Here is a 13,137-nt window from a genome sequence, read left to right as displayed (position 1 = left end):
TTATAGACAAATGATTTTATTTTTGTAAAAAATGTGCTGTGAAAAATTATGAAAATGTAAAATGTGAAATGAAAATGCAAAATGTGAAAAGAATGAAAACCATGTGATGTGATGATAATGTGATGAAATGATGAAAGAAAAATGAAAATGTACCACAAAGAAAATCCATGAAATGTAACAAAACAAATCAAAATGTAATGCAAAAAACATGAGTTTGTGACAATAAAAGTTTTCCAAAGGAAAAATCTGTTCTTATCAGTTTAATATCTGATACGTCCTCTACCCGAGGACTAATATATTAATCTGATTTTTGGAACAGGGAGACGGAAGAGGGGCTTGCTCCGTCCGCTCCACGCATCGACCCGGTATTGCAGTGACTCCAGGAACGGTGCACATCCCTTTGATTGTGGAAGAAAAGAACCCAGCCAGCCAGCCAGCCAGCGGAACCAACCTCTGGGACTTTGGAACCCTCCTTGATTGACAGCCAGCCAGCAGACACGTGAGTCCTTGCCAGGTCTTTTGCCCAACCGTGCCACCTCCCTTTTCGGGCCCTTTTGGGTTTTCCCGCCCTTTTTCTCTTTTTTTTTTTTTTTTTTTTTTTTAAATTAATAAATAGCTGGATGACACTGTGTTGTGACTGGAGCATGTGTGTGTGGGAGGTGGAGAGACTGAGTGGCAAGGCAAGCCACGCCTTGGCTGCGGCAGCACCTTGGAGTCACCCTCGCGTCCACGACTACCGCCGCTCTTGACCTCCGTCCAGCGTGCCCTGTGGCAGCAATCGCTCGGGTTTCTCTTCATCTCGCACAAATCTTTCGCCTTTTACTAAAGATTTCCGTGGAGGGGAACAGCCCCGAGTTTACGGTATTTTTGGAAGCTCTGCTTCGGCGGAGCTGCACCTTTCTGTCAAAAGTCAAGCGTCGTGTGAGGGTCGCATAGACAATTCGTGCAGACACTGCATCAAGTGCAAAAATCGGAAGAGACGGAAATGTTAAGAAAAGTCACAGCCCGCCATCAACAGAGAAATGTCTCCCATTAATATATATGTATGTGTATTTCAGATGTCAAGGATATTGGGATTGTTTTGGATGTTCAATCAAGCATACCCTAGCCATAGGTGGACTTATGTTGTAAATTAAAGTTAGCTAGCTGACTGACTGAAGTGGACATTAGCACTACAGTAGCTACATGAAAATGTAGCTGAAGGCAAATTTACCACAGAGGGATTGTTTCTGATTTCGCACCTGAAAGTGTTGATAGTTTATTACTGTTCTATAATATGTGACCTTGATAAGTCTGATCGCAACAGCAGGGTAAGCCCAGGCTCCCAGTCCCAACCCACTGACTAGCGCGACTCTGGGCATTGGTAACGTTCCAGCTTCATAGGCAAAGATGGAACAGTATGTGCGCTCTGCTCTAAGATCTTTGGAGAGAGATGGTAGTGTTTGAGAAAATATACCATGTTGGGTGGGGAGACTTCTGTGATGGAAATAAACTTACATTTGATTATGTGGCAAGTGAGTGGCAAGTGATGTAGCGGTGCTACCCTAATATTTAGGCTGCAGTAGATCACCATGTTAAGCATTACTTTTGATTATGCCTCATTTGCCAATAGAATATGAATTGTTACATGTGGAATTACTTGTTGATGAGTGTAAGTAATGATAGCAAAATAAACTCATTCTGCTCGATCAAATATGCACTTATGCAATATATATTTTTTTTTTTTTCAGAGACACTGTTGAAGTACTTTGGAGCACATCTCTACCAGGCTACCTAACTCTACCTCATCAAGTGTCTGCCTCCATGGCTGATGACACAGAAGGTGAGGTTTTCTTGATGGCAAATGGTTACATAGCCTGTTAATATGACGACAGTTTTTGTTTTATTTATTTTTGTATTTATTTAATCATTGCAGGTTCGTCCACTGCAGAGTTGCAGATACCTGAAAGCCAGGAACGAAGTAGGAATAAGTATCTATTTTTTTGGGACATTTTATTTTTGATTATTAATGTTTGTCTATTTTGGTTTTATTTTGTAGTTGAAGATTGCTCATTTAATGCACATTTGCGGATTTGTTCTGCAAATCTGTTGAAAAACAAGTCATTAAACAGATGTACTTGTTTACAAAAAATACAAATGCTGTTGTATTTTGTTATTTGTCAATTCAACTTCAGTAAACCACCCTTAGTGCTTCACTTTGAATATGAATGTTTCAAATAAATCTGTGATTTTAGTACCCTCTAAGATTAAAAGGTGACCGGGATGGTGTAAATAACAACTAATACATTGGTTTACCAAGCACATGGGGCCAGAAGTCTAGAGCGGAGCCCCAAAACATTTTTGGCATGTGAGCAAGGATGGATTACTGAATGAGCCTACCGAGTCCTTATGCATCTGTGAGGAGGAGATGCTGCCGGAGCCTGAGGTGCCGCAGAGGGGGGAAAAGCGGCCTGCAGAGTCGGGGAGTGATCGGGGAGGCCTGGTGAAGCTCCAGGTGCTCGGGAAGGTGGCGGAGAGGAGTGGAGGGCCGTTGTTGGACCGGACGACTCTGGAGGTGGAGGGGGCCATCTCATCACCGGCCCTTTTCAGCTCGTCGGGGGAAGGGTCCTCGGTGGCGGAGTCGGACGACGAGGACTCGGCGGAGGGGCTGGTGACTGTGTCCAGTGATAGCGGCCCGTCAGCGCTGGAAAGCCAGAGTCCGAATGTGGTGCGGCAGTCTACGGTGGCGGTTCGGCCCATGTCCCGCCCGCCGGAAGCTGCTGCCGCTGGGACTAAAATTGGACAGGACCGAGGGCGGCCGGGTGATGGACGGGACGGCAAGTCATGAGTTTTATGTTGAAAATGAACTTCTATGTAATAGATTGGACTTTGGCTGTGTGGGGTTGTGTTCGTTATTGTTATCTGCTGTGTGTTTGGGGAGTTTTGCTTTCTTTTTCCTGGGTTTCGTTATGGGGGGGTTGACAGTGACAACTGTGAATGTGCGGGGTTTGGGGGATGCCCTGAAGAGGAGGGCTGTGTTTTCCTTTTTTAAGTCTGTTCCTGCTGAGGTTTTCTTTTTGCAGGAATGTCATTTGAGGGATGGGGGGGATATTTCCAGGTTTGCGGGGGATTGGGAGGAGGGGGATTCTGCATGGGGAGTGGGATCTGTGAGGGAGGATGGGGTGGGAATTTTGTTCAGGCACTCAGTGACTGTGGAGTCCAGTGTATGTGTAGTGCCGGGGAGGGTACTGTCTGTTGATGGGTTATGGAGGGGAGTGCGGGTGAGGTGGGTGAATGTGTATGCACCTAGTGTCCGGGGTAGGAGGTTGGGTTTTTTTGAGGATTTAGCTCCTCTCTTAATGACCACTAGGGTGGTCATTTTTGGAGGGGACCTGAACGTGTCAGTAGATGCGAGGGGGGCGGGGTCGGGTGAGCTGGGGAAGCTCTGTGGGGATTTTGGGTTGAGGGATGCTTTTGTTCAGGTGGGGGGGGGTGGGCCGGGATATACCTGGACTAACTCTAGAGGGGCTCGGTCCCGTATCGACTATCTTTTTATTTCGGGGGGGGTGGCTTTGTCGGGGTGGTTCTCGGGTCCTATGTGGGGCTCGGACCATTGTATGGTGAGGGTCCGGGTCGAGTTGGGAGGAGCGGGATGGGGGAGGCCTAGATGGCGGCTCCAGAACTCCCTTCTGGAGGATCTGGAGTTTTGTGACCGCTTTAGGTGGTTTTATGGTGGGTGGAGGCTCCTGCGGCCTTTGTATCCGGACTGGGGAAGTTGGTGGGAAAGTGTAAAGGGAAGGACGGGGAAATTTTGTAGGGAGTGGGTGAAAGAGCTGAATAGGAGTCGGAGGGCGGAGGTGGCTGGGTTGGCGGGTGAGCTGCAGGATTTGTGGGGGCAGGTCTTGAGGGGGGAGGTGGCCCCTGCGCAGGCGCATGGTCGGCTAGAGGAGCTGAAGGCGGGGCTTAAGGCCTTTTATGTGGCCCAGGCCGTGGGTCTGCAGAGGCAGGCGGGTCTGGAGGCCCGGGAGGGCGGGGAGAAGCCGTCGAGATATTTCTTTCGGCGGTTGAAGTCAAGGCAGAGGAGGGTGGACATGGTGGGGCTCCAAAGTGCTGATGGGTTGGAGGAGTCCACGGAGGCCATGTTGGGTATCGCGGCTTCGTGGTATGACGAGTTGTTTGGGGAGAGGGTGGGAGATCAGGGTTTAATTGATTTCTTTCTGGGGGGACCGGGGGAGCGTCTGGCTTCGGAGTTGCGGGAGCCTTTGGAGGCCCCTCTGGCCCTGGAGGAATTGAGGGCTGCTTTGGGGTCCATGAAAAAGGAGCGGTCGCCAGGACTGGATGGGCTCACGGCTGAATTTTACGTGAAATTTTGGCCTGAGGTGGGGGAAGACTTGAGGGAGGTGTTATTGGAGAGCGCGGCTAGGGGGAGTTTGCCGTTGTCCCTGAGGACGGGTCTAATTTCCCTCCTCTATAAGGGGGGTGATGGGACCTGCATGGGGAATTGGAGGCCTATCACTCTCTTGGCGGTGGAGTATAAAGTGATGGCGAAGGCGCTGGCTATCCGGCTGAGGGGCGTGATGGGGGCGGTGGTACATGAGGACCAGACTTGTGGCGTGAGGGGGCGGTCGGGGGCCTTGACCCTGGCCTTGGTGAGGGACGTGCTCAGCTGGGCGGAGCAGAGGGGGTGCCCGCTGGCAGTCCTGAACCTTGACCAGGAAAAGGCCTTCGACCGGGTCAGCCATGCGTTCATGTTCCAGGTATTACAGAGGATGGGGTTCGGTCCAGGCTTTCGGGCCTGGATTGGTTTGGCGTACACAAATGTGGTGAGCCATGTAACGATCAGGGGGCTACAGTCGAGGGCAGTGGCACAGAGGGGGGGAGTACGGCAAGGTTGCCCTCTTTCCCCCCTGCTGTACGTGATGGTGCTGGAGCCGTTGTTGGCGGTGATTCGGGCGGAGGGTAGGGTAAGGGGGGTTCATCTCCCAGGCGGGGGGGGGGGAGGTTTTAAAGGTGTCCGCTTATGCGGACGATATGACCCTCTTTCTGCCGTCCGAAGGTAGTTTTAGGGAGGCTTCGGGATCCAGGATTAATCGGGCTAAGTCTTCTGTGCTATTCATTGGGAGGTGGGTGGACAAGGCACGGGTGGCGGGGGACTATAGGGTGGCGGAGGACGGAGTAAAGATTTTAGGGGTGTGGTTTGGGAGGGAAGAGTACGTTAGTTGGAATTGGGAGAGGAAATTAGATAAGATTGTGGGGAAGATGGTGGGGTGGGGGTCAAGGGGGCTCTCCTTGTCGGGGAGGGTATTGGCGGTCAAAATGGATGTGCTGCCAACGCTGAATTATTTAGCGTATGTGCTTCCGCTACCGTTCTACACGGGGCGGAGACTAGAGAGGGCAGTATTTAGGTTTGTGTGGGCGGGTCAGAGGGAGCTGGTGGCGAGGAGGGATATGTTTAAGAGTGTGGATCTGGGTGGCAGGGGGGTGCCGTGTATCCCTCAGCGGGTCATGTCTCTTTTCATGGCCTTCCAGTGCGCTTTGGCGTTAGGGTCGGTGAGCCACAAGGCGACAGTGTTTGCTAAATTTTGGTTGCGGTTTCCTCTGCGTAGCCTGGTGCCGATGGAGAGGGGCGTGCCGTGGTCTGTCTGTGCGGCCGACTTTGTGAGGGATAACCGGTGGTGTTTGGAGGACGAGGTGGTTCTCAAGCACAGGGAGTTGTACAGGGGAGTGATGGCAAGGATGTACGGTACAGAGGACAGGCGAACAGGGATGGTCCATGTTGTGGACTGGGGCCTCCTGCAGCCCTCTGAGTTGACGGGGAGGGGGCGGGATTTGAATTGGTTGGGGGCTATGGGGCGCCTTCCCGTGAGGGAAAGGTGGCATTGGCTGGGAGCAGGGGGGACCCCGTGGTGCCCATTGGGGTGCGGCGAGGAGGAGACGGGGCCGCACGCCTTCTGGCATTGCCGAGGGGCAGCGGGGGTGTGGGAGAGGGTGGAGGGGTGGTGGGGTTCTTGGGCTGGGGTGGTGCTGACGCGGGATTTTGTTATGTTGGGTGTGGGTTTGGGTGGTTTGGGGAGGGCAAAAAGACTGGCTGTCTGGGTTTTGGTTACAGCGGTGAAGTTGGCGATTTGGGAGTGGAGGGAGGCTAGTCGGCGAAAGCAGCTGCCTAGGGTGGATCCTGAGAGGGTTTTTTGTATGGCGTTGGTGGGTATTAGGCGGGAGGTGAGGTGGTGGTTCAGGAGGGTGGGGGAGGAGGAGGCAGCAAGGGTTTGGGGGGGGTTGACAAGGGTGGGAGTTGGATGAGGGTGGTTGGGAGGCGGGGCTTGGGAAGGGCTTGGGTTTGGGGTTATGTGGGTGATTGCTATGTTGGTGGTGGTTGTGAACAAATGGTCTGATTCTGTGTTTGTTTATATGTTGGATTTTGGTTTTGTTTTCCTTTTTGGTTGTGTTTTGGTGTTGATTTTGTGTGGACTATGGACAATATCAAAAAAAAAAAAAAAAGGGGGGCGGGTTCCCCGTGTATGTATTGTTTTGACTGATGTCTTGTTTGTGTTGATGTCTGTATTTGTTTGATTTGTTCTGAATAAACTTGAGGAGAAAAAAAAATCTGTTCTTATCAGTTTAATATCTGATACGTCCTCTACCCGAGGACTAATATATTAATCTGATTTTTGGAACAGGGAGACGGAAGAGGGGCTTGCTCCGTCCGCTCCACGCATCGACCCGGTATTGCAGTGACTCCAGGAACGGTGCACATCCCTTTGATTGTGGAAGAAAAGAACCCAGCCAGCCAGCGGAACCAACCTCTGGGACTTTTGAACCCTCCTTGATTGACAGCCAGCAGACACGTGAGTCCTTGCCAGGTCTTTTGCCCAACCGTGCCACCTCCCTTTTCGGGCCCTTTTGGGTTTCCCCGCCCTTTTTCTCTTTTTTTTTTTTTTTTTTTTTAAATTAATAAATAGCTGGATGACACTGTGTTGTGACTGGAGCATGTGTGTGTGGGAGGTGGAGAGACTGAGTGGCAAGGCAAGCCACGCCTTGGCTGCGGCAGCACCTTGGAGTCACCCTCGCGTCCACGACTACCGCCGTTCTTGACCTCCGTCCAGCGTGCCCTGTGGCAGCAATCGCTCGGGTTTCTCTTCATCTCGCACAAATCTTTCGCCTTTTACTAAAGATTTCCGTGGAGGGGAACAGCCCCGAGTTTACGGTATTTTTGGAAGCTCTGCTTCGGCGGAGCTGCACCTTTCTGTCAAAAGTCAAGCGTCGTGTGAGGGTCCGCTTTTGCTTGTCCCGCCCCCAAGGAACCCTCTGAGTGGCGGGGCCCTCGCCAGAGGGGGCGCCGGACCCCGTACAGTTGTGGGGTATCGCTTCTCGGCCTTTTGGCTAAGATCAAGTTTGGATCTATTGCGAGCGAGAGAAATGACGACAACAGAAAGGAGTGGGCCGGCCAGTCAGGCGCGGCTAAAGTACACGGTGCGGTTGGTGACGGAGGACTTGGCGGAGGTGAAGGCACGGGTGACTCCGGAGTACGTAATGGATACTATCTTGGTGGATTTTATGGGGATTTCTTTGGATCGTTTGCTTTGTCTGCAGGATTTTTCTTCAGTTGGATTTATGGATTTGAGTTTTAACACGTTGGCGGATTGCACCTTTTTTTTCGGGGAGTTTAATCGGAGGCGCACTGAAGACCAGGTGAGGGGCTGTTCACTTATTCCTTTGTTTGGCCATGCGTTCACCCCCCTGTACATTCACCTGTACAATCCCTGGGTGCCGCTGGAAGTGGTGACTGCTTTTTTGTCGAGGTACTGTGGGGCTGTTAAGGGGGGGTTGAAATGTTTGAACACGAGGGGGGTGTGGAATGGCAAGCGCCAGTTTCTGGTGAAATTTAAGGAAGATCCGGAGGACCCTGGTTCCTTTCTACACCCCCCTGGGGTTTTTAGCCTGGGCCCGGATAGAAGCTTCCTGAGCTACCCGGGGCAGCCTATCTATTGCAGGCGGTGTGGGCAGAGGGGGCACACGAAAGCGGACTGTTTGGGGAAGAACTGCAGGCGGTGTGGGACACAGGGGCACTTTGCGAGGGACTGTGCGGCGCCGAAGACGTGCAGCCTTTGCGGGAGCGGCACGCACCTCTTCCGGGAGTGTCCGACCCGGAGGAGGACGTTCGCGGAGGCGGTGGGGGACGAGGACCAGCGTGACGGGCCTGAGGAGGAGAGGGTCGAGAGGCCTGCGGAGCAGGCTGCTGTGGAGGGTGCTGGAGCGGGGGAGGCAGCTGTATGCGGTGGAGTCCTCTCACCGGAGGCCGAGGTGGTGGCGGCGATTCCGTCGCAGGACCTGGTCACCCCTCCCTTCAGTCTGTTGGGGGGGGAGGCTGGCGTGGTGGAGCGGGAGCTGGGGAGAGAGGACGGCGTGGGCTTGGGTGGCTTGCCTAGCCTAGCTACCCTTAGCCCAGTCGCACAAAGAGACCGACCGCATGGCACGGGAGGGACTCCAGGGCTCCATCTGGTGGACCAGGAGGATGGTGCACCCTATAGCCCGGTCTACATCACCAGTGTGGGGTTCGATGTGGAGGGTCTGGGCCCCATGCCGGGGTCCCCAGCGTGGGGGGGAAGTCATGGAGCAACGCGACGCGGAGATGGGGGAGCAAAAGGCGGTCAAGCGGCGGTTGCCGGAGGTCGCGGTGGACGACTGGGGGACGACGGCGCCGAAGGTGCAGGCGGTGTCGGGTGCCGACAATGGGCTGCTGACGGGGGAGCAGCGCGACGCGGAGGAGCGGGGGGAGGTGGACCTCTCCCCGGTTACGGACGGGCGGCGGCTGGACGAGGACGTGGTGCCGGAGACGCCGGAATCGCAGCTGGTGGAGTCGGCGGAGGCTCTCTCTCCCTCTGTGCCTGAGGCGACGGGGGGGACCCGGTCTCAGGTGTGTGGTGCGGAGGGGAGAGGGGGTGCAGATCTGGTGCAGGTGTCGGGGGAGCTGCCGGTCGAGGCCGCTCGAGGACGAGTCCCTGCCGCCGCGGGGGCCAGTCTTGGTGCCGGAGAGGGTTTCCACTGGGAGGGCTGGACAGGGCAGTGGACCAGGGGGCAAGGACCAGAAGGGGAAGGTGGACTAGCTCTGAGTGCTAATGATGTGTGTGTTATGTGTTTTGGGTGTTTGGTTTGGGGGGCGGGTTGGGGGGGGATGTGGGTTTTATTGCTGGACATTTTTATGAAGTTTCTTTCTTTGAATGTCAGGGGTCTGAGGGAGGGCAGAAAGCGGGGTGCTGTTTTTGGGTTTCTGTCTTCTTTGGGGTATGATGTGTTTCTTTTGCAGGAATGCCATTTGAGGGATGAGGGGGATGTGAAAAAATTTAAGGAGGAATGGGGAAGGGGACCCTCTGTGTGGGGGGTGGGGGGTGCGCATGCTGATGGGGTGGGTATTCTTTTTGGTTCATGGGGCTTTGTGGTAGAGGTGGTGGTGTGTACGGTGCCAGGCAGGGTGCTGTGTGTAGACGTAAGGGTGGGGGGGGTGGACCTGCGCTTGGTTTGTGTTTATGCTCCAAGTGTGAGGGGGGAGCGGGTGGGTTTCTTTGAGGGTTTGGCTCCGCTGTTTTTGTGTAATCGGGTGGTGGTGGTGGGGGGGGATTTTAATGTCTGTTTGGATAGGGGGTCGGGGGGAAGTGTGGAGCTGAGGCAGTTGTGTAGGGACCATGGGTTACGGGATGCCTTCAAGGTGGCCGGGGTGGGGGGAGGCGGGGCTACATGGAGGAATTCAAGGGGGGTGGAGTCCCGCCTGGACTATTTCCTGTTCCCTCGCGGTGTGGCGTTGGCGGGGTTCCGGGTTATCCCGGCCTGGTGTTCCGACCACTGTGCCATCGGGGTGGAGGCTGACTTGGGGGAGGGGAGGCGGGTAAGGCCGAGGTGGCGATTCCCCAACCGGCTTTTGGAGGAGGAGGAGTTCCGGGAGCAGTGTGGAGCAATGTTGAGGGGGTGGAGGGCAAGGAGGGCTTTTTACGGGTCCTGGGTGAGCTGGTGGGAGGCTATGAAGGTGGGGGTGGCGGCCTTCTGCCAGGCTTGGGTGGCAGAGGAGAACGCGGAGAGGAAGAGGTGGATAGCTGAGGTCTCCCGGGAGCTGGAGGCTTTATGGCCCAGGAGGGGGTGCCCAGAGGTGGAGGAGAGGGTAGAAGTTTTAAAGGGGGAAATGGGGGTTTTTTTTGAGGGGCAGGCGAGGAGGTTGGAACTGCAGGGGAGGGTGGCTGCGTGGGAAGACGAGAAGCCTTCCCGCTTCTTTTTGCAGACAGCGAGGGTGAGGCAGCAGCGGGTGGAGATGAGGGGGTTGGAGGGCGGCGATGGGCTGGTGACCGCTCCAGCCGAGATGGCCGAGGTGGCGGCCCAGTATTATGAGGCGCTGTTTGTGGAGAGGAGGGGGGAGGGGGCGCTGGCTGGGGCTTTCCTGGACAGCGTGGAGGGCAGGGTGGGGGAGGAGCAGCGGGCTGCCCTGGAGGAGCCTTTCTCCGTGGCAGAGCTGGAGACAGCTTTGCTGTCGATGAAGGCGCGAAAGTCCCCGGGGGGCGATGGCTTGACGGCCGAATTTTTTCGGTCTTTCTGGGGGGTCTTGGGGCCCGGTCTGGTGGAGGTGTGGGGGGAGGTCCTGGTGGGGGGGTCCCTCCCTCCCTCCATGTTGGTTGGGTTGGTGACCCTCCTCCACAAAAAGGGGGACACGGCCTTGCTCCATAATTGGAGGCAGATTACCCTCCTCACGGTCGACTATAAAATCTTGGCAAAAGCCATGGCCGTGAGGATGGGGGAGGTGATGGCCTCGGTGGTCGGGGACGACCAGACTTGTGGGGTCCGGGGGAGGTCCTGCGGGCTTAACCTCTCATTGTTGAGGGACGTGATGGCCTGGAGTGGGGACAGGGGCCTGCCTTTGGCAGTTTTGGGTGTGGACCAGGAGAAGGCTTTTGATAGGGTGAGCCATCATTTCCTTCTCCTGGTCATGGAAAGGATGGGGTTTAGCCCGGGTTTCTGCGGGTGGCTGAGGCTGCTTTACAGGGGGGCGGGGAGTAGGGTGGGGGTGAATGGGGTGCTATCCCGTTTCTTTTTACAGGCTGGGGGGGTGCGGCAGGGGTGTCCCCTCTCGCCGCTCCTGTACGTCCTGTACCTGGAGCCACTGGCGGCCTTTGTTAGGCGGGACCAGGGTGTGAGGGGGGTGCACGTGCCTGGAGGCGGGGGGGTTGCGGCCAAGGTGGCGTTGTACGCAGATGATACCACCCTTCTGCTGACGACGGAGGCTGGCCTACGGCGGGCGGGGGAGGTCCTAGACCTTTTTAGCAGGGCGACGGGGGCCAGAGTGAACCGGGACAAGTCCTCGGTCCTGTTCTGGGGTAGTTGGGCAGGGAGGGAGGATGTGCCAGGGGGGTTCACTGTGGCGACGGAGGGGCTCAAGGTTTTAGGGGTGTGGTTTGGGAAGGGGGACGATGCAGCGTGGAATTGGGAGAGGGTTTTTGAGAAGGTGCGGGGGCGCCTGAACCGGTGGAAGATGCGACATCTGTCCTTATCTGGCCGTGTGGCGGCAGTGCAGGCGGATGTTTTGCCTCTCATCAACCACCTGGCGGTGGTGTTCCCGGTGCCTTTTCTCTGGGGTAGGAGGCTGGAGAGGGAAGTTTTTACATTCCTGTGGGGGGGTAGGACAGAATGGGTGGGTCGGGAGTTGATGTATCGGCGGGTGAGGAGTGGGGGGAGGGGAGTGGCGTGCATTCCAGACAAGGCGATGGCAATGTTTGTGGCCTTCCAGTGCCGGTTGGCGGTGGGGGATTTTGGCCACAAGGCGGGGCTGTGGGCAAGGTACTGGCTGGGCTTCTCACTGAGGAGTCTTAGGCCCCTGTCCTTGTCAGAGCCTTGGACGTGGGTGAGCCCGGATCATTACCGGAGGGTGGTGGAGCTGCTGAGGAGGAATGGGTGGGCGCTGGAGGGCCGTAGGGTGCTGGATCACCGGGCCCTCTATGCGGGCTTGATGGAGAGGAGGTGGGGGGAGAACGCAGAGAGGGAAGTGGTGGCGAGGAGGGTGAATTGGGGTGCCATCCAGCCCTCGGTTTTGAAGGGGGAAGGGAGGGACCTTAACTGGTTGGCGGCACTGGGTCGGTTGCCGGTGCGTGAGCGCCTGTACCGACACGGCATCAGCCGCACGTCTTTGTGTGCAGTGGGGTGTGGGAGGGAGGAGATGCTGGACCATACTTTTTGGTCTTGCCCGGGAGCCAGGGGGACTTGGGGTTTGGTGGATCAGTGGTGGTGTGGGTGGGCGGGGCTGTCTCTCACGGCAGAGATGGTGCTCTGGGGGCGGGGTTTGGGGGGCCTGAGGGAGGGAAAGAGGGTGGCTTTGTGGGTTTTAATTTCTTTTGTGAAATTGGCCTTGTGGGAATGGAGGAGGGGATGTGTCAGGAAAAAGACGCCAGCTTTGGCGCCACATGTGGTGTTTGGGTGGTTTTTGGGGAAGGTGGGGAGGCATGTGCAGGAATATATTCAAGTGCATGGGGTTGAGAAGGCCAGGGAGGTTTGGGGAGGGTTGCCAAGGGTGGGAGTGGGCTAGTGGGGTTGTATCTTCTGGGCGTTGGTTATGATGATGTGTAAATAAAGGGGTGTGGTTTGGTGGTGGGTTTTGTGTTGATTGTGTACTGTATATGATTTGATGTTTTGGTGTAATAAACGAACATAAAAAATCTGTTCTTATCAGTTTAATATCTGATACGTCCTCTACCCGAGGACTAATATATTAATCTGATTTTTGGAACAGGGAGACGGAAGAGGGGCTTGCTCCGTCCGCTCCACGCATCGACCCGGTATTGCAGTGACTCCAGGAACGGTGCACATCCCTTTGATTGTGGAAGAAAAGAACCCAGCCAGCCAGCCAGCGGAACCAACCTCTGGGACTTTGCTGGCTGTCAATCAAGGAGGGTTCCAGACACGGGAGTCCTTGCCAGGTCTTTTGCCCAACCGTGCCACCTCCCTTTTCGGGCCCTTTTGGGTTTTCCCGCCCTTTTTCTCTTCTTTTTTTTTTTTAATTAATAAATAGCTGGATGACACTGTGTTGTGACTGGAGCATGTGTGTGTGGGAGGTGGAGAGACTGAGTGGCAAGGCAAGCCACGCCTTGGCTGGGGCAGCACCTTGGAGTCACCCTCGCGTCCACGACT

At 55.4% G+C, this 13,137-nt stretch overlaps 4 non-coding genes and 1 pseudogene across 4 annotated transcripts; all 5 read left to right on the top strand.

Moving 5' to 3' along the window:
• The first annotated feature begins 222 nt into the window (after nt 1–222).
• LOC121704223 lies at nt 223–399 on the top strand (annotated as a pseudogene).
• Nucleotides 400–778: 379 nt separating this feature from the next.
• Nucleotides 779–892, top strand: LOC121704271. The gene has a single exon (XR_006030363.1). It is a non-coding gene; the product is annotated as a U5 spliceosomal RNA (small nuclear RNA).
• Nucleotides 893–6,548: 5,656 nt separating this feature from the next.
• LOC121704232 lies at nt 6,549–6,736 on the top strand. Its single transcript, XR_006030348.1, has one exon. It is a non-coding gene; the product is annotated as a U2 spliceosomal RNA (small nuclear RNA).
• A 364-nt stretch (nt 6,737–7,100) lies between these two features.
• On the top strand, nt 7,101–7,214 carry LOC121704270. The gene has a single exon (XR_006030362.1). It is a non-coding gene; the product is annotated as a U5 spliceosomal RNA (small nuclear RNA).
• A 5,420-nt stretch (nt 7,215–12,634) lies between these two features.
• Nucleotides 12,635–12,819, top strand: LOC121704230. The gene has a single exon (XR_006030346.1). It is a non-coding gene; the product is annotated as a U2 spliceosomal RNA (small nuclear RNA).
• Nucleotides 12,820–13,137: the final 318 nt, after the last annotated feature.

The sequence above is a fragment of the Alosa sapidissima genome, chromosome 2 (genome assembly GCF_018492685.1).
Source record: "Alosa sapidissima isolate fAloSap1 chromosome 2, fAloSap1.pri, whole genome shotgun sequence".
NCBI lineage: Eukaryota > Metazoa > Chordata > Actinopteri > Clupeiformes > Clupeidae > Alosa > Alosa sapidissima.
Note: the sequence above shows the minus strand (reverse complement) of the source record. Positions and strands in the feature narration are given on the sequence as shown.